Genomic DNA, 21291 nt, shown 5'->3' on the forward strand with positions numbered 1-21291 from the left:
TGCCCCTTACATCTCCAGCACAAAGTAAAGGTTAATTGGAAATCAGACTGCAGTGCATGTTTAAGAATCGTTGTACGCAACATCTTGTCTTTCATGTGACCATTCTAATGTAGAAGCAACCTAGTCCAAATTAGATCAAAAAAACAATTAACTCCAGTTGATTCCAAATGATGTTTTCCACAGTTGTTTTTCTTCTAAAATGTGACTCTGCATTATAATACTGTTGACTACATTCATACAGTTAGCATTCATGTTTGACTTTTAGTTTAACTAATGCATTTTAATGACATCAATACAAAAATGGTTTAAATGAGATTATAAAAAGCTGTAATGGTGGAGAGAAAAGAGGATGACTTTGGAGAGGAAGATACCACTTAAGTGACTGCAAAATAATCATCTATTTTGAATCAAAAAAGAGGCAAAAATAGAATTAGAGAAGAGAAAAATATAGTTTGAAAACCAAGACTTTTAGTAGGTGGTTGGGATTAAATGTCTTGGCAGTATAACCCTAATATGTTGATACTGAGGTGCTACATTAATTACAAAAAATAAATATCCAAAAGTAAACAATTGAAACCTCTTATTGTCCTTTCAACACTTTCCTCACCAGGAAATGTTTTGGCTCTTCTCATCATTGTGAAGTAAACCTGGTTATCACTTTCTCATTCATCCACAAATGGAGAAGGTGAGATTAAACCAGTGAGACAGGCAATGCAGTTGGTGTATTCGTGGTGGGCTGTAGCGCCTGCTCCTGTGCTTTGTGGTTCCATACTCTATCTTCTACTTTTGTGCCATCAGTGAACTTATCCATTGTGCCTCCCACATCCAGCTTCAGTTTCTAGCTTTGTTCCTGTAACCTCTCCTAAACAAATGTCTATTAATTGCAATTTTAATTTTTTTCTACTAATTTCTTGCTAATTATGATCACCTAACTGTAAAGCAATGGAGATTTGACTTTATCATTGGCTGCAGTCCACCATCGATGCAGGTCAACAAATGTATATAATTTTCCAATTTTCCAATTTTTTTCTAGTATCTTTTTGGCTAATTATGATCACCTAATTGTAAGGCAGTGGGGATTTATTATTGTCATTGAATGCAGTCTCCAATTGCAGTGGGATTTATATGTATCCAGGGCAAAGAAGTGGGCAAGCAAAATCTATGTTGACAGTAACACACCCTACAAACTGCATTTTACAAAAGCCCCCTTCTGGAATGTACTATAAGGCTAATAAAACAAAAACTTCACACCATCTTAAAAGTTTCTTCTTCCAGGCAGTTAATATGATCAATCATCTTAGTGAGCCCCCACCCCTCTCTATCTATTACCTCAGTCACGGCACTGCATTGTAAAAACTTGAAACCACTTTTTATAATGCTGTTTCCATTCTAAATACATGCTAGCATTTATGTACTGTATTCATACCTATTTTATTCCATATCCATACTTTAACTTATTTTCATATACAATAGATTTGGGTTAATTGGTCCATTAGTTAATCGGGACAGGGAGTTTTTTGTGACAACTCTTAAAGAACAAAAACGAATCAAAAAATATCCAGGATCCCCTTCATTTATTTGGGACACTATGTTGCTTAATTGGTTCAGAAGACAGTTGCTGAACGGTTTCTAACTAGTGTCAGTTTGTGCACTTTTGTGGCCATTGGAAACTACACTTTGCCTGGAGCGAGCAATTGTAAAGTAACATCAGTTGCATGTGATTCTTCAAAAAGCAGTGATTTTTGTCACCGATAATTGGCAAGAAATAAGCAGTAAGACCATTCAGAACTATTTTGCTTGCTGTGCTTTCAAGCATTCAGGATGCCAGGAGCGCCTGGGAGTAAGAATGAAACAATTTCACTGCATCAACAAGTTAGGACCTATGAAGAATTTGAAGATATCAACAATCATCTTGAAATTTTACAAAGAGAATGAAGACTTGGAGGTTGCAATCATTGAAAGCGTTGTACGAAGTTAGTCCATTATTTGCACTAGGTGCTGCGCTGATTTTGTTCATTGACTGTCAAAAGAAACTGCAGCGTACACAGGATGAATTACTCTGTGGATAATGATTAGGAACTAATACAGAGTTTTATAGTACTGTAATTCAATTGGTTCTGATTTATTCTGTATTTCATTTAAATACATAATTTGTTACTCAGTTTGTCTTTTTTATACTTTTTTACTACTTCCATGAAACGTCAGCTAATTGGGCCAAAATCTACTGGTTCTGGTGTGTCCCAGTTAACCAGAATATACTGTACTTCCTTATTGTTTATAACTGTTGAATGTTCTTTTTTGTTACGCATCATAACAAATTTCTTTTTATTGTAAATGTATATGGTGAATGAAGTTGATCCTTGATGCTTAAGTTTTCATAAGGGATGCAGGACTGTGAGGCAATTTATCTGATTTCAAGACCAACATCAACTAGCTTGGACATGAAGTAAACTGCAGTAAAACTGTTAATGCTGCATACTGATGCTGGGCTCACCATCTCACATAAAGATTTATTCAATCTTTAGTACACTTTTAATTCACTTATTTTTAGAGATTTTACAGAATAATAACATTTTCAGTAAACCTGTTAAATTTAAAGGGATCATAGAAGACAAACCAGGTAAGTTTCAATTGGACATGGAGAATAACACTAGGTGATCGAGAGGAATTGTTGCAACCAGGGCCCCAAGTGAGTTATAGGGACTATGAAAACTGGGCCCATACTGATGGAAGGAATCGTGGGAAATCGAGCCTCTATGTACTGAATGGAGCACAGAAGCAAGGGCCCAATTTGTGAAAAGGAACTTGGAACTTAGGTGAGTTGTAGGGAACATGAGAGCAAGCTCTCAGTGAACAAGGTGTTAAACCATCAGGACTTCAATATAATTGGACAGAGATTATTGGAACTCTGATATGTACGCATTGCATATAGAGAAAAAAAACAACCTGTTACGAGTGGATGGAGTTCATTCCATATAAAATGTTACCACAGCTTGCAATTTTGCAAACAAGATGACAAAACTACTGGTAGCTAGAGAACAACATGGAATTGAATTACCAGTCAATACTACTGTTTTACATGCTCCTTCCCTAATCCTATATTTACAATCTATTAAAGGAACATCCCTTCATTGCCCAGCTAGAAAGCTGCAAAAATCTTGTGGAAACAATCTGCAACATTTTATTTCCATTAGGTGCAATACAGAATGGTCACATTTCTTGCTTGTGAAATCTACCTGAGTGTATTAGCAAACATTGATTTTAGCTGCAATTCCGAAAGTTACACGTTGATAGTAAATTTCTTTGGAATATCCAAAAAAGAGAAAGTTCCAAAGGAAAGAGAACAACTTTTCTCACTTCATTAAAAAGGCCTGATATTCAGGTTATCTACAGTGTTGTCATTTGCTAATGAAATTTTGCAAATTGACATATTACTATAGGCGACAATTTCTAATTCAGTAAATTTGCAATATTTAAGGATTTCACATATTCAGCTGTATTTAGACTTCGGAGTTTCTGCATATACTGTAGGTATGCACCAGCAAAGATATTTGTAAGTTTTGCCGGCATTGTGAGTGAGTTATTTATTGCAGAAACTATCTGATTTTTCCTGGTGTTGAAATCAATCACAATCAAATGGTTTCCAGAAGCATGCATTAAGCAAAATGTAAGAAAACAGAAGTGGGATAGGCCACTCAATCCCTCAGGTCTACCTATGATTCAAATGATCAAGGCTGCACAGTTCATCTTCTCTTGTATCAGTTATTTACACCCCTCAATTCTCCGACCTTTTAAACATTTAGCACTTTCTCATTAAGTATTAGCAATGATTTAACCTTCACAATACACAAGGTAAAGGGTTCCAGAGACTTCGCCATCTACAAAAAGAAATGTAATAATTATCACACTATATTCTTCACAATTACACTGATGTGAAAGGTAATCAACATTTTCTTTGTGTTGTCTACAATCTTCTTAAACTTATCTCCCCGGCCCCCCTCATTCCCTACAAGAAGTGGCTCATTGATGCCTCTTGCTAGATAGACAAACCTTCCACTTTTCCAATGGTAGTTACAGATGGATAATAATTGCCAATCCATTTCCTGTAAACATATATGAAGCATCCTTTTCTCCAATCCTTGTGCATGGAATGGGGAGGTCAGAAAGAAATGAAATAGGATTCAGAGTTAAAATAGATGGAAATTTGTTCTTTTTATTTAGTTATTTACTTTTTATTCAGAGATACAGCACAGTAACAGACCCTTCTGGCCCACCAAGCCCATGCCACCCAGTTACACCCATGTGACCAAATAACCTACTAACCCATATGTCTTCGGAGAAGCTGAAGGAAGCTGAAGAAACGATCACAGGGAGAATGTACAAATTCCTTACAAACAGCAGCAGTAATGCAGCCTAGGTTAGTGGTGATGCAAGCGTGTTAGACTAACAACACATACAACAAGCTGGAGGAACTCAGCAGGTCAGGCAGCATCCATGGAAATGAACAGTCAACGTTTCGGGCCGAGACCCTTTGTCAGGACTGCTACTTAGAGAGTAAGTTACTGATTCATGTCCTTGCCTGTCCAACCTAAAATGGTCCAAAGGGTAAATTATGGCCCAGCATTCTTCAATACAGAAATGCTAGCAAATTGCAGTAAGATTGTGTGTGATTTACATTCCTCCGTGTATTAGATACAATGGGTCGAGTGTTTTTCTGATTGTGAGGAATTTCAGATTTTCATCATTTGGCATTTTAGATTGTTCCCCTCCCACCACTGCAATTTTGATACCAACTGAGGCAAGAACAAAAGTTCAGAGTTCGAAGTAAATTTATGATGTGTTTGGATGTACTGTTTTTCTGCAAGTTTTTGGTTTTCCAAAGTAAACAGAGAAACACTGTCCTCAATTACTTCATCCGTGTTTTCTCTCTCCTACCACTGCTAACACCTCAGCAGAGCATTGAGGGGCCAAATCAATGCCAAAAGCCTTCCCCAATTTCACCCAACATTGTAAAGAAACTTCAACAATTCCTCCCCCACTATCCCCAGGAAATGCTGTTCAACATACCCCCCACCCCCCACCCCCCGAATTCCTCCACTGATAGTTTCCTGCTCCATTCTCCAACATTTGCAGTCTCTTCTGTCTCTGGCCGTATGGATTTCAAAAACATCATGACCAACTTTCTTCCAAAGTTTGCATGCATTTATTTTCTGAAGGGGTCTGCTGCATATTGATTTAGAAAATGAATCTGACTTTCTTCACCCTCTCTAATCAAAAGGCATTGAACAAAAGTGAAAATCCCTCCTGCAGCCTCCAGTGTCACAAAATCCTCACGAAATGATCAAATTTGTAATGTTTTCTATCTACAGGGCCCAGCTGCTTGATGAGCCCTTGAGGGAACGGGAAAACAAAAACTGAATTGCCTTTTAATAAAGGATGCTCCTGATTTAGAAAGTCATAAACAGATGGATTATAAAACATACAATTCACTGGTTCAATAAAGCCAGTTAACAGCTTTGTATTGTACAAGAGAAGAACAAATTGTAATTACTCTATACAACTAAGCTATGCTAGATCCCAGACCAAGGGGTCTCTACCCCACACTCTCCTTAACTCAGATTTGCAGGGGATCTCACTTACCCAAGTTATTCCTGTGTAATAGCTTTTTTACCACATTCTAAATTTTCTCATCTCTTATTAGCCAATTCATCTCCTCTCTACATGCATAATTACTACTTCAACTGCACAATATTCATGTTCCACATTGTCTTGGGACACGCTCCCTGTACCCATTCAACAAGCTTCACAGCATGTTATTTTATATTATTTTATTTTGTTTGCTTTCATTGTATTTGCTCATTGTTCTGCATACTAGTGTGTACTATTTCCTATTTTCCTTTGCTTACATTGCTTTTACTCCCTCTTTTCCCTGGATGTTTCTTCCCCAACCTCCCCCCCCCCCACCCTTTCTGCTCCATTAAAACTCCAGATGCCCAGAGCTCTGACAGCTTTTTCTGATGTGTTATCAATTTTCTATCAGATTTCTTTCATGTCAAATGGGATATGTTATCCACCCAGAGAAAGTCCACATAGTCACAGAACATACAAACTCCATACAGACAGCAGTGGGAACTGAACCCAGTTCACTGGCGCTGTAATAGTGTTATGCTAAAAATTATGCCACTGTGCTGCCCACTTCAACACAAAGACAGACCGTGAAGCCTTATGGGCCAGGTGCCTGGATTGAAAATCAAAGAAATGGCTTCCCATACTCTTTTCTCCCAGGATGGCTAATTCTCAATTCTCTGTTCTCAAGATTGTCTAAAATCATTTCTGGTACACAAGTGTAAAGGAGAACAAAATAATTGATACTCCAGATCTGTTGCAGCGCAAAAAAACCCACAATAAGATAGAGAACACAATATAAAAAAACACAATAATTATAATACATAAGATAACTTACATACAGAAATTGATTTTATGTACATAAAGAGATGCTAGGTATAGGACTGTCTGTGCATAAGGTGATTTTGACAGGAAACAATAAAGTGGCAGCAGTGGAGGCTAAGGTAGGGTGTGTTACCATGTGGAGGTGTTAATCAGTCTTACTGCTTGGGGAAAATAATTATTTGTGTCTGCTGGTCGTAGTGTGGTTGCTACATAGCTTCATCAAATAGATTCCATATAAGTATGTGTTGTCCTGTCTATTATTAACAACCCTTGCTGGACCTGACTAAGAGATGCTGTGATTGGATAACTTGATTTTTGACCCACACACCCAAGTCAGCCAGGTCTTACTCTGAAAATGATCAGCTCTTAGGGAAAGTCTAAGCAAAAAGGTTTACACATGAAACATAATTTCATTTAATTCCCTTGATGACACTTGACTTTACATCTTTTTCAGTATTTTCTGTTTCCTTTTCCAATTTCACTATCCACTTTCAACTTGCCCCCTTTGGGATAATGGTTACTTTCTAGCATTCCTAACAGTGTAGGTAGTTTAAGAATGGGCTACTAAGCCATTGCAGCTCTCTGTCACCAGGGATTGTGCAGCTGCACATATACAGCATCCTCCTCACCCAGAAAAAAAAAACATTTCTAGGAACCACCCTTTGCTGATGCTCATTTTAATTGGTTGTCACAACATAATAATAGTGTTTTGCAGGAAGTTTGAATAAATCACCATTGTTCTGCAAAAATACTTTAAGTGAATCAAATCCACATTTATAAAAACAGTGCTGAGAATTTAACCCATTCCGATCTATAGTCATCATTTTATTCTTAACCATGAGGAAACCTTTGCATGAGCACATAGTCAGGATTATATTGAAGAACATATATGGCCTTGGAGAGCGAAGACCTTTACCTATCCCAAACAATGCTGCTTTGAGGATGAAATTCATCCTCAGACTTTTTTTTTGTGATTTTTGGTATCTGGGTGTTATAGGTAGAGTCAGTATTTATTGACCATTCCTAACAGCCTCAAAGCAATGATGGTGAGCTGCCATCTTGAACTGCTGCAGTTCTTATGGTATCTCTACTGTGCTTTTGGTGAGGGAATTTCACAATTGAGACCAAATTACAATGAAGGATTGACATCTTCATGGAACAGTTGGGCTGAAAGGCCTGTATTTGTGCTGCATAGCACTCTGACTCTAGAAATCCATGTCAGGATGGTGTGAAACTTGGCTGGGGACTTTTTGGTAATTGTCTTCCCGTGCATTTGTTCACCTTACCTTTGTGCATTGTACCCCATCACAAAGCCTCACTGTTAGCCTTTATCCCCTCCCCTTTTCCTCTGCAATTTAAAACTTGTCACTAATTTTTCAGTTCTAATGACAAATTTTTATGCCCTAACACGATGATTCTGTGTTTCATTCCACAACTTCTGCCTGACCTAATGGGTATTTTCAGGGTTTTCAATTTCTTATTCAGATCTCCAGTGGCCACAAGATTCTGACCTTCTGACCTAGAACAATAACATTAGCTGTAAAAATTTAGACAATGTCCAATTTGGACAGTGTCTTTAGAGAGAGTGCGGCCTGCTTGGAGAGTATTTGCTATGAGAGTGGTTGGGCAAGCTGGGATTGTTCTCCCTCGATCACTGGAGGCTGAGGGGTAACCTGATAAAAGTATTTGACATTATGAGAGGCAGAGACAAGGTAGATAATTAGAGTCCTTTTCCCTGGGTGCAAAATGTCAAATTGTAAATGGCATAGGTTTCGGGATTGTGGGGGAAAGTTTAAAGATTTATGAAGGAAATTTCTAACATAGAGTGGTAGGTACTTGAACCATGTTCCAAGACAGAATAGTCACATCAATAGGGGGATATTAATCAAATGGAATTAGCTTGGATTTGCACAGATTTCTTGGGCCAAAGGGCCTCTTCCTGTTCTGTACTATTCTACAAATGAGAATCAGCAGTACAGTCTGAACATCTTGCAGCTCTTTATTATATTGTAATTATATTGTAATTAAGTTCTTTGAAGCCATGCATCACCCCAGCACAGTTCTTAAACATCTGCTAGATTTAGATGTGCACTGGTAGTAGACAGTAAATTTTGTGAGTAGGGCAGGGCAACGCAAAGTATGAAATCCTTGAAGATTATAAACTGATAAGGGATATACAAGTGCAGAACTCTACACGGTCACACTGTTTAGAATGTTTTATGCCAATAGAGATTTACTTGTAGGTTTTCCATTTCTAAAATGAAGATTCAGAAATATATGGTGAATTTCTTTGGGAGATTTGATTATTTCCATGTAATGTTTAACAAATATTCAATGATTTTAAACTTCCCAACATGGCGAATTAGGGGAAACAAAATTGCTGATGTATGTTTAAAAACAGATCATTCTTGGCATTTAGAAGAGATCCGAATGTGCTAGCAGACTCTTACAGCCACTTCCAAGTAAGGAGAATAAAGTTCAAAGAGTATCACTGGCACTAGTAATTTGTGTAGAAACATAAAAAATATTGTCAGACATGTGTTCTCTGTTCCAATTCTAATGAAGGATTCATGTTTGAAAATTTACAGTTCTTTTAAAATTATCTATCTTACTAAGCATTTTGAATACTTCATTTTGCTTCATCTTTCCACTGCATTGAGTTTTGGCTCCCAGATCAGACTGAACAAATAAGGATTGGGATTATTCCATCAAAAGCATTTAGGATTAGTCAGTGATTTGAATTTTGTGGGTATTTCAGAGTCATATTTCAAAAGGGTTTTGTCAGAAATATATTCTTACATAGAATGCATCTCTTGGAGCCACCAACTCCCACTATATATTCAGTCTGCTGTAAGTTTAGCCTGGCAGTCCACTCTAATCCCAAATCTAAATTATTTAGAGGATGAACAATAATTGTAATCTCCCTCTCCAACTGAGGGAAGGTTTGAAGAAGTGAAAAGGTGGCTGTTTTGCCTGATGCATAGAATTATTTTTTAAGCAAAGATCTCAATTTTATGCTAATGTCAATATTTCCCATGAAAATGTCATCAGCTTTGTGATATCCATATGGAAGCACTAAATTATTGGTGTCTACTACAAATGTCTCGGAGTTGTGTTATTCATCACAAATGTCTTCTAGGCCTTTCAATATTTGATAGGTTTCCATGAGATATCCCCTCATTCCTCTAAACTCCAGTGAGTACAGGCCCAGAGCCATCAAATGGATCTTATACATTAACCCTTTCATTCCCAGAATCATTCTCATGAAACTCTTCCAGACCATCTGCAGTGCCAACATATCTTTTATTAGATACAGGACTCAAAACTGTACACAATACTCCAAGTACAGTCTGACCAATGCATTATAAAGTCTTAGCAATACACCTTGCTCTTATACTCTTGTTCTCTTGAAATGAATGCTAACATTGCAATTGTCTTCCTTACCACTGACTCAGCCTGTTAGTTAAGCTTTAGAGAGGACTCTCAAAACACTGATTTCGCTTTTCTCCCCATTATAGAAGATAGTCTAAGCACTTATTCCTTCTACCAAAGTGCATGAACATACACTTCCCTACATTATATTCTACCTGCCAGTCCTTGGCATCAAAGGTTATGGGGAGAAGGCCGGGAACTGGGGTTGAGGAGGAGAGAGAAAAAAAAAGGATCAATCATGATTGAATGGCGGAACAGATTCTATGGGCCTGATGGCCAAATTCTGCTCCTATGCCTTATAGTCTTATAGTCCATCACAGGTAAAGTCCTTCCCACCAATGAGCACATCTACATGGAGAATTGTCTCAGGAAAGCAGCAACTATCATCAGAGAACCCCAACACCAAGCCAGACTCTCTTCTTGTTGCTTCCATCAGGAAGAAGGTAAAGGAATCTCCAGACTCACACCACAGTCTCAGGAACAGTTCCTACCCGTCAACCATCAGGCTCTTGAACCAGAGGGGATAACGTTACTCAGCTTCACTTGCCCTATCATTGACATGTTCCCACAATCTAAGGACTCACTTTCAAGGACGCTTCCCTCATCCCATGCCCTCAATATATATTGCTTATTTAATTATTAACATAATTTCTTTCTTTCTGTATTTGCACAGTTTGTTATCTTTTGCACACTGCCTGATCTTTCATTGATTCTATTTTGGTTATTACTCAGTTATAGATTTATTGAGTATATGCCCCTAAGAAAATCATTCTAAGAGTTGTTCATTGTGATTTATATGTACTTTGATAATAAATTTACTTTGAAAGCGCTTGTCTCACAGAACTTGCTGAACTCTGCCAGGGCAGAGTTGCGTTGGCAGCCTTTGGAGAAAGAGAACTTAGCTGTGCAAGGGATGAGGTATCCCTTCCACTGGAAGAATCACTGTGATGAAGTGTTTTGAGAAGCTGGTGATGAAACCTATCAACTCTTGCTTGAGGAATAACTCGGATCCACTCCAATCTGCATACTGTCACAAGAAGTCAACAGCTCAATGCCATTTCATTCATTCTTCTCTCAACCCTGGAAGGTATGGACAGTGAAGATGCATACATCAGGATGCTCTTCATTGACTACTTGTCTGAATTCAACACTATTAACCCCACAAAGCTAATCACAGAGCTAAAAAGATTTAGACATTGCAGTCCCCAGTCAGTTTGGATTGGTAACAATATCTCTTCCACAATAACCATCAGCAAAGGTGCACCACAAGACTTTGTGACTAACCCCTGCTCTACTCATTTTGCACTTATAACTGTGGCTAAGCACTGCTCCAATGCTCCAATAAGTTTTCTGATGACATTATTGTTATCAACCTCTCACACAACATCACTAAAGCCAAAGAGCTGATTAATGACTACAGGAGGTGGAAACCAGAGGTCCATGAGCCAGTCCTCATCATGGGATTACAGGTGTAGAGAGTCATCACCTTTAAATTCCTCAGCATTATCATTTCAGAGGATCTATCCTGATACCACAATGTAAGTGCCATTAGAAAGAAGGCATGGCAGCGCCTCTATTTTCCTAAAAGTTTGTTAAGGTTCGGAAAGTCATCCAAAACTTTGACCAAGTTCTATAGATGTGCGGTGGAGAGTGTTGTGGCTGATTATGTCATGGACTGGTATGGAGGTACAGAAACTCTTACAAAAAGTAGTGGATGTAGTCCAGTCCTTCACAGGTAAAGCCCTCCCCACCATTGAGCACACCGACAAGGAGCACTGTCGCAGGAAAGTAACATATATCATCAAAGACCCCCACCATCCAGGTCATGCTGACTTCTTGCTGCTACCATCAGGAAAGAATTACAGAAACCTTGTACAACCTCCATGTACTTATGTTCTGAAATGATCTGTATGGAAGGCACACAAAGCAAAGTGTTCACTGCATCCTGGAATATGGGACAATAATAAACCAATCACCAAATGAAGTGTCGGTACAGCAGAAGAAAGAAACCAGTTTCCAAAGTTCCTCTATTTATTGAATTAAGAAGAATACCAGATTCAGCTAAATGTACCAGCAATCCTAATTTTTCATTTCCCTTCCCCAATGCTGGAGTGATTTAAATCGCTTCCCTAGTGCTGGGAACTTGGCACAACAAAAACTTCAGCAGGATATCCTGTCAAACTGTGTGCATGGTCAGGGTTCTTTAAAAGAACACACAATAATGTTGTTCAGCTCATGTAAAACATATTATTCTCAACCATTTCCAGACAAATATTAGAAGCACTGGATCATAAAGATAAAGAGGTGCATACTACTGGAAAATTAAGGTTCTTTAAATGATGTCAATTTGGATTAAAGTGTGAAAATGTGACAATTCTGGTGGTTTAAATGACATGCAATGCATTGCAAGTCTCCAAAAATTGAAAATCCAACAAATACTATTCTGACCTTTGCCTTACAAAAAACCTTGCTTTAAACCTATCCATTATTTCTTACGATTTACATATTGAATGCCTAGTAAATGCTAAGGCTGCTCGCTAAGAGTACGAGTATAAATACAATATCAGTCACCTCTCTGCCTCCAGCTAAGAGCATTGGGCTGGATAGCAATGGATCCAGCTTAAGCTTTGCCTTCTCCACCTGCAGGGGACCCTTGTCACACACACATTTTGTGGCCATACATCTCCCTTACTCCAGCCTCTCTTAATGCTGTAGCATTGAGAGCACAGGCACTGGGAACTAAGACCCTACCTATACACCACTCCGACAGTTCTCTGACAGCGAGTGCTGTCAAAAAGCCCTTTGCACTGTTTCTAAAAGTCATCAATGAATACTTCAAAATAAATTCATTTAAAATGCCAAGAGATTCATGTACAAAAATTAAGCTTATTATTAATTTAAACAAGCCACTTGTCTTTGCTTATCTTTTAGTGAGATTTGGTGACGCCATTCAAATGAATGGAGCTGCACCACATACATACGTTACTGTTGTTATCCAGTCTCCTAGCACACTACATCATGGAACTATGGTATGGATATTCACTCCTTAATTCCGGCTTTTGAAACACAGCAGCTGCCACTTGTAAGAACAACCCAATATACTGTAAGTAAACTTCCAAATAACAATTTGTTTAGCTTCTGGCAGTGGGAGTCAGTCTTCAGTTCTTCAAATGTAAATGTAAATCAGTAATCAGATTGAAGTTAAAAATTGGGCTTTGCAAACAAGCTCTATTTGTAGCACAGACAGTCTCTCTGTGGAAAGTAACTACACCTGCTTTATTGCTGCTCAAGGTGTAGTACGAGACAATGGGTTATTTCACTTGGATTGTTTAAAACAGACAAGCTGACTCTAAGTTGCTTAGTTTAAGGATGCTTGCAGATCAGATGGATACATGAAGCATATCAAATAACTGATTTATTAATGTTGGGGAGTTTTATGTGCTTAAGGAAGCTAGCTTCACAGCATTAAATGTGAACTGTGAACAGTATGCTGAGATGTATGGTCTCAAAATGTTTTTAGACCATTTGTGTAAAAAGGATATCTGAGGAAATAACATACATTTGTGAAATCATCATTGTGGCAAATAAACTATATGAAACTATATAAATATGGAGATGAGTTCAGGCTTATTAAGAATGGGATAAGGAAGTATGGAAGAAGCATTGGGTGAACTAGAATCCATTCATCTAGTTTCAATTACTGCAATGGATGACTTGTTCATCTGCAACATGTTGGTATGTCTTTTTAGTTTATAGGAATGGTACCAGTGTTTATAGTATGTAGTTTTTGGTTTATTTCCTTTAAAAAAGGTATTTTTTTATTAGAATTGGAGCAGCAGAAGTTCTTTAAGAGGATGAGAGGGTTGATGTATAAAGCAACTCACTTAAGTTCACAAGAATTAGAAAGATGGTCTAACTGAGACAATATAATATTTTGAGGGGAATTGGCAGTACTGATCCCAAGAGAATCCCTTAGCTACAGAGTCTTGGACGGAAATGGATTAGATGCAGGGTAAGGTGTCAGGTTTTCAGTCTGAGATTTAGAGAGAGTTCTGTTCTGAGACGATTGCAAACCTTTGGAATGCTGTACCCCAGAATTCTATGATGGCTCACTTACTGAGTGTTGAAGTTGTGTGATAGATTTGAATACAAAGGAAATCAGGGATATGAGGATTAGGAAGGAAGATTAACTTGAATAATCAGAACAGTTAATGTCATAATATATAAGGAAGCAGTTTAAACTCATGACTCACGACAGGTTTATTTACCTTATATTTATTGTTCCTCTTGTACCTCTTGACTTTACTTCTTTCTCAAACTTTAAATGTAATTTGTAAAAGAGACAAACTGTTGGTCTCATTGTTCATAGAGATACCAGGTGTCTCGTTGCCCCCACTATATCATTATCAGCTTACACTTCCAGCAAGTAATAGACAAAACAAAACAATAGAGGCAACAGGCTACTCATGCATATATGCTGTAGTCTTTACAACAATAACCCAATAAGTATTATAACGCTTCACAATCAAACAGAATAACAAAAGAAATTGTTTTTATTATAGCTAATACCAAAGTAAGTTAACAGCATAAAACAAAACAAACCTTGTCAAGGAAGAGCTTTTCCCTGAATCAAGCTTCATCAAGATTCAGGGAACGACAACTATTTTGAATTTCTAATGCACCACATCTCAAAGGCATCCCTAGATAAAATATTCCAGTGAAGCTTTTTAATTAGGCTAGACATAATATCAGTTTTCTTCAAAAGATAAAGACATTAGTGCTTTCTTTACAAAACCATGAGGATATAAATCTAATGATAATATGACTGCCTAGACATAAAGGGGCTATTTGGACTGAAGTTATGAAAGCAAATTAGGTTGCTGTGTCAGTGGTGGCTCAAATGATAGCATTCTTGCCTCTGTTATACAGGCTGTTCAAGTTCAACTGCAGGCTTGAGCTTCAGACTCAATAACAGTATTTCAGAGCAGCACTCTGTGAGTACTGCACATCAAGAAAGTCCCACTGTTATATAGGATATTAAAAAGAGGCCTTTGCTACTTTTGTAAGCAATTATAAAATTATCTATATCCCTTCTAAGGAAAAAAGGTAAGTGTTAAGAGTCATAAAGCCACAGTTATCCAGTAGTGAAACAAGCCCTTCAGTCCCACTCATCCATGCCAGCCAAGGTGCCTACTCATTGGTCTTTGCCCATCCATGTATCATGTTTAAATCATTTCAAGTTTGGCACAGACTAGACGGGACAAAGGGTCTGCTTTCATGCTGTGGTGTTCTATCAATTTATGACTATATGTTGTAATTGTTCATACCTCTATATCTTCTTCTGATGGTTGGTTGCATATATCCACTGCCTTCTGTATGGAAAGGTTGTACTTTGATCCCTTCTAAATCTTTCCCCTCTCAATGTGAATCCATGGCCACTAATTTTAGACACCCCAATATTGGGAAAAGGTCTATAATCATCTCCCTTATATCTGCCTCTCATGATTTTTATAAACCTCTATAGGCCACTCCTTTGCTCCAGGGAAAACAGTCCCAACCCATCCTCTAGGAGTTTAACACATGCCCCTATCTCATCACCACTGACAGTTCTAAACAGCTTTCATTGTGGTTTATTGAATTCAGTTATGTCAGTGAGATGAAGCGCAGACCAGGCAATCGCTTTGCTGAGCATTCGGCTCAGTCTGCCAATGCTTTCTTGTGCTCCCAGCTGCTAGCTCAAACCACTATGCATATATCCTCCAAATTGTTCCTCTCCTCCCACTTTTCCCAACTGTCTACCCCATTTCCTTTATTTAGTTCCACATTCCAACTGACTTCCCAATCAGATTCCAGCATCTGTAGCCCTTTGTCGCGTCCAGCTATCATCTTCCATCCTCCATTACTATTTCCACGGTTCCTCCATCTCCTTTCACCCCTCTCACCAAGACCTAAATCTTGCCAGTTCCTGCTCCACCCCTCCCCCTTACCTCCTTATACTGATAGGTTGCCCTCTATACGTCAAGGATATCAACCCAAAACATCGACAGTGCATTTCATTCCTTAGATGTTGCTGATTTATTCCATCAATTTACTTTTTGCTCCAGTTTCCAGTGCCTGCAGTCTCTTGGACACCCCAGCTATCCAGTCCCAGTTTATAACTCAAGGGGTTATTGCCAATGTTCTTAATCCACATGCTTGTGTTTCCTGTGTACAAACTCACTCTTGCATTTCCCACTTAAAACAACAATTGCACTTTTTTTGTAATCCACTGCTGGACATCACACTGAAGAAGATGCTAGAGGTAGAAGATGAAGAAGTACAGGTCATTCCATTTTCATTAGCTTTCCTCTAAGAATTGAAAGTGGGTTTATAAAATTTGTCAGACGGTGTATAAAGAGAATATTAAATCTCTGTGTGTAAAGATCTTTGGATGTGGAGGATAGGAGGAGAGGTGTTGCAAGAGAGAGAAGCAAGAGATAGTTTGTAGAAGCAAAATAAGTATCAGCTCTGCAACATCAGCCTTATTTTAACTGCATAAAACAAAGTCAAAGAACGACACAGAAGATCAAACGCTGGTCGCATTGAGCTAGTCAGTGACAAATAGCAAGGTCAAATTACTTGTCACCAGTATGAGTATGATAAGAAAAGTTCGTAAGTATATCCCCAGCATTAATAGTTCCAGCCTTTGCTGCACTTTATCACAATAGCCCACGTACTGAGTTAAAATATTCAGATAAAATCTGAGATTCGGGGGCTCTGCAAGCAGGCATTAGCGAGGAAGGAGTGTTTTGACTGTCATCGTTACTTTACATATCAGTGTATATACTTTCAAATTAAACATTCTGTTGAAGAAGGGGGGGTAGGGTTGCTCCTTATGGAAAAATCATCCTGGACAAATTAACATGAAGCTGAACAATGTTTTAATTTTCATTTCAGCCGGACACTGTCAGTTAAGAGTTAAAAGCAGACACTGCTACCAGCTGCCCTGAGACACTTGAATTGCTCCCACTTCCAAACAAACTTGAACATTCAGGAGAACCTCCTTAAAAGCAGAGAGTTGTGGAGCAGCTGTCTAAATTTAGAGTGGTCTGATGGCAACAGTAAGTTCTGAAGTTATCCGAGCTTTAAAACTCACAGACAGCTGTTGCTTCTCAGCCAAGTGCCTTTCACTATTTTGACTTAACTATAAAGTCACTCCTTTGCAACAGGGGAAAAAGTCTTTAAGCCTTTAATCTAGTACAAAAAAGCACACAGCACAGATAAAAGCAGACCAAGGAATGTGATTAAAGAGTAGCAGAACATTTAAAATAATAGAATTTGTTTTTCCCTTACCTTTCAGTCCTTTAATCTGAGGCAGACTGGGGTGTGTCCACCAGCGAAGCTTCTCACCAACTACAGCACGTGGGCTGGACTGGGCTGGGATGGACTAGCAGGCAGACTCAGAATTTTCCGATAGTGTGTCCCCCAGCCAAGTTCAACCACAGGCCTAAAGAATTTCCTGAATCTTATGCAGAGCACAAGCTTTGCTGACCAAGTAATCGTTCCATGACTGAATTCTACTCGGTCAGACAGCTTGATTTACATCACCTTGGTCAAGTTCCAAGAGGGCAGCAGAATAGAAGGCAGCTCAGTTGATTAGGACCCTCTTCCACTGTGGTTATTAAGAAACTAACCAAGAAACAAGGTCCTACATATCGTCCAACTCAGACATCAAGTTTCTTAAAAGTTGATTTTAAATAATGTACTATTCCTTGCTCTCTTTAGGAGGTGGTTTGTATTCAATTTAAACATGTGTAAACCATTAGTATTTCACTGGAAACAGTTGGTCTATAATCCGTATTCTTCACTGGTTTTAATTATATTTTGGGAAATGATGATATTTCTGAATCTCCATATTGATAATTGCTTTTTTTTTCATTTTTTTCTGTGAACAATCTGAATTAATTAATTATAATTAATGATAATGAAAAGGAAGGTGATCTGAGCCGTATCTTCTAACTAGGATTTTGAATGATCAAAGATGAACAGTCTAACAACGGGTGATTATCTTAGTCACTTCTCTTGCAATTGCAAGACCCTGTTGGACATTGGTGAAGTGGAAAGCTGCATGCTCAATTTATCAGCTTATTGGTGAGTGACAGCAGACCTGCATGGCCTCAGCCATAGTGAAGACGAGGCCTCAAGTTGTGGTGTTGTCTGCTTGCAGCGCCCCCCCTCCCCCCAGGGGGAGGCATTGGAGTTGGTGTTCCACTGGAGTGGCGGATGTGATGGTGATGTGGTGTCCATGCTGGAATCAGTGCTATCTCATAGTGCTCGCTCAACAGAAGACAAGTTGTATCGGTTCAACTAAACACTGCTGCAACATTCTGGGGCTCAGGGACTTGCACAATATTTTTTTGTGTGATTGTATTTTACTGATATCTTAAACTCTTAAATGTGCTTGCTAACTTATCTGTGCTATATGTGTTTAGGGTTGTGTATAAATGTTGATACTCGGTTTTGCACAGTATCAACAGTCATACCTTCCCTGAAATAAAATGCCCTGAGAAGAATTTTGAGAAATGATCTGAATAATATAAACTGCAGTTTCATCAGTGGGGTGGTTGACAATAATGAGTCAAAAATATCCATTCAGAAATTTAGACTGCAATTTGAATGAACCCCATCCTTTAGAAATGAATATCAAGGCAAGGGTGTAAAATTTGGATCTAGCCTGATCACAGTAATTTTTAGAGCATTCTTGTCCTTTAGGAAAAAAAAGTCAATACATTGGAGACACCTAACTTTCAGGCATTATTATTTAAGTGGTGCATTGAAGGCACAAAAGATTAAGAATGCTGGAATCTGAAGCAACAAGCATTCTGCTGGAGGAACTTGTGGGCCAAGCAGCATCTGTAGGAGGAAAGAAATCATCAACTTTTCAAATGAAAACCCTGCATACCTCACTAGAACCAAGTGTCAGGATTATCCATGTGGGTTGACATCTTGTGCATGGAGGAATAAATCTTGTAAACTGTATAACTCATGCACAAAGGACCTGACTGCATTTAGAAATTCAGATTTTCATTAAATTCCTCTACTTTTGCACATGGTGTAGAGGAACATTTGAGCTACTCAAAATAACCTACAATGTTTGCTGCTCATATTAGGAATGTTCCCACAACCTATGGACTCACTCGTCATCTCATGCTCTCGATATTTATTGTTTATTAATTTATTTATATTATTTCTTTCTTTTTGTGTTTGCAGAGTTCTTTGTCGATTGCACACTGGTTGAAAGAATGGTGCAGTCTTTCATTGATTCTGTGATGGTTAATATTCTATCATAGATTTATTCAATATGCCCACAAGAAAATGAATCATTGTTGAATAACATATATAGTAACATATATGTACTTTGATAATAAATTTTCTTTCAAATTTGAACTTTAAACCTTGATGTCTTAGTTTTTCAGAGATGAGCCCTAGAATATTTGTGACCGTATAAACTTTATCCATACTTTGATTGACTTGTGTCTTCATACTCTCAGAAATGTTCCTTTTCCATAAGACCATAAGACATAGGAGCTGAATTAGGTCATTCAGCTCATCAAGTCTGCTCCGCCATTCCATCATGGCTGATCCTGGATCCCACTCAACCTCATAAACATGCCTTCTCACCATATCCAATCAGGAAGCTATTAACTTCTGCCTTAAATATACCCACAGACTTGGCCTCCACAGTCTGTGGCTGGGCATTCCATAGATTTACTACTCCCTGGCTATAAAAAAATCCTCTTTACCTCTGTTCTAAAAGGTCACCCCTCAAATCTGAGGCTGTGCCCTCTAGTTCTGGATACCTCCATCATAGGAAGAATCCTCTCCACATCGACCCTATCTAGTTCTTTCAACATACAGTAGGTTTTAATGAGATAGCCCTGCTTTATTCTAAATTCTACTGAGTACAGGCCCAAAGCTGCCAAACACTCCTCACATATTAACCCCTTCATTCACGGACTCATCCTAATGAATCTCCTCTGGGCTCTGCAATGACCACACATCCTTTCTGAGATACTGGGCCCAAAACTGTTGACAATGCTCCAAGTGGCAGCCTGACTAATGTCTTTTTATATCCTTGGTATTATCTCCTTGATTTTATATTTTATTCCCCTTGAAATAATTGCCACCATTGCATTTGCCTTCTTTACCACATACTCATCCTGTAAATTAAACATCTGGGAGTCTTGCATGAGGACATTTGCAATCTTCCAGTCCTCTGTGACTATGCCAGAATCAAGGGATTCTTGAAAGATCATGAACAGTGCATCCATTATCTCTTCAGCAACCCCTCTCAGGACTCTGGGATGTAGTCCATCTGGTCCAGGTGACTTATCCACCTTAAGGCTTTTCAGCTTGTCTAGCACGTTTCCCTTTATTATAGCAATAGCACTCACTCCTACTCCCTGACAGTCACGGACCTCTGACACACTGCTGGTGTCTTCCAAGTGAAGAATGATGCAACATACCCAAAAAGTTCATCTGCCGTTTCTTTCTCGCCAATTTCTACCTCACCAGCACAATTTTCCAGTGGTCCAATATCAATTCTTAACTCTCTTCCACTCTTTATAAACATTTAATAACACGCTTTATATTTTTATATTTTTGGCTAGTTTACCCTCATATTTCATCTTTTCACTTCTTATAGCTTTTTAGTTGCTGTTTGTTGGATTTTAACTGCTTCCCAATCATCTAACCTCCCACTCGCTTTTGCTACATTATATACCCTTTCCTTGGCTTTTATGAAATCCTTAACTTCCTTGTCAACCATGGAATGCCTACCGCTACCATTTGAGAACTTCTCCCTCTGAGGGACTTATCTATCCTGTGACCTGTGAACTATTCGCAGAAACTTTAGCCTTCTCTGCTCTGCCATCATCCCCACTAGTACCCTCCTCCAATCCACCTGGGCAGGCTCCTTTCTCATGCCTCTGTAATTGTGATACCGATACATGTAACTTATATTTCTTCTGCTCAAATTATAGCATGAATTCATTCATATTATGATCACTATCTCCTAAGAGTTCCTTTATATTAAGCTCCCTAATAAGATCAGGGTTATTACATAACACCTATTCTAAGATAGTCTTTCCCCTCATAGGCTCAAGCACATGCTGCTCTGAAAATGTCATCTAGTAGGCACACAACAAATTCCCTCTCTTGCAATCTGACACCAGCCTAATCTTCCCAATCCCCTTGCATATTGAAATCCCGCATTACAATTGTGACATTCCCCTTACTACATGCCTTTTCCAGCTCCTTTTGCAATCTCAACCCCACACCTTGGCTGCCATTTGGAGGTCTATATATGATTCCCACAATGGTTTTCTTTATACAATGTAGGGAAGTGCTGTGATTAATTAACTGTACTGG

The 21291-nt window shown here is 38.5% G+C and overlaps 1 protein-coding gene across 2 annotated transcripts in view; it reads right to left on the reverse strand.

Annotated features, from left to right (window-relative positions):
- The window catches only part of sgcd (sarcoglycan, delta (dystrophin-associated glycoprotein)), a 368829-nt gene that overhangs the window by 165440 nt on the left and 182098 nt on the right, over positions 1-21291 (reverse strand). The window contains exon 1 of one of the 2 annotated variants that reach the window (XM_059990539.1): positions 17215-17350. The exons of the other annotated variant lie outside the window; for it this stretch is intronic. The gene's annotated coding sequence lies outside the window, so the exon portion shown is untranslated. Of the gene's footprint in view, positions 1-17214; positions 17351-21291 lie in introns of those variants that run through there. 2 annotated transcript variants of the gene reach the window in all.

Source organism: Hypanus sabinus, chromosome 15, assembly GCF_030144855.1.
Source record: "Hypanus sabinus isolate sHypSab1 chromosome 15, sHypSab1.hap1, whole genome shotgun sequence".
Lineage (NCBI taxonomy): Eukaryota > Metazoa > Chordata > Chondrichthyes > Myliobatiformes > Dasyatidae > Hypanus > Hypanus sabinus.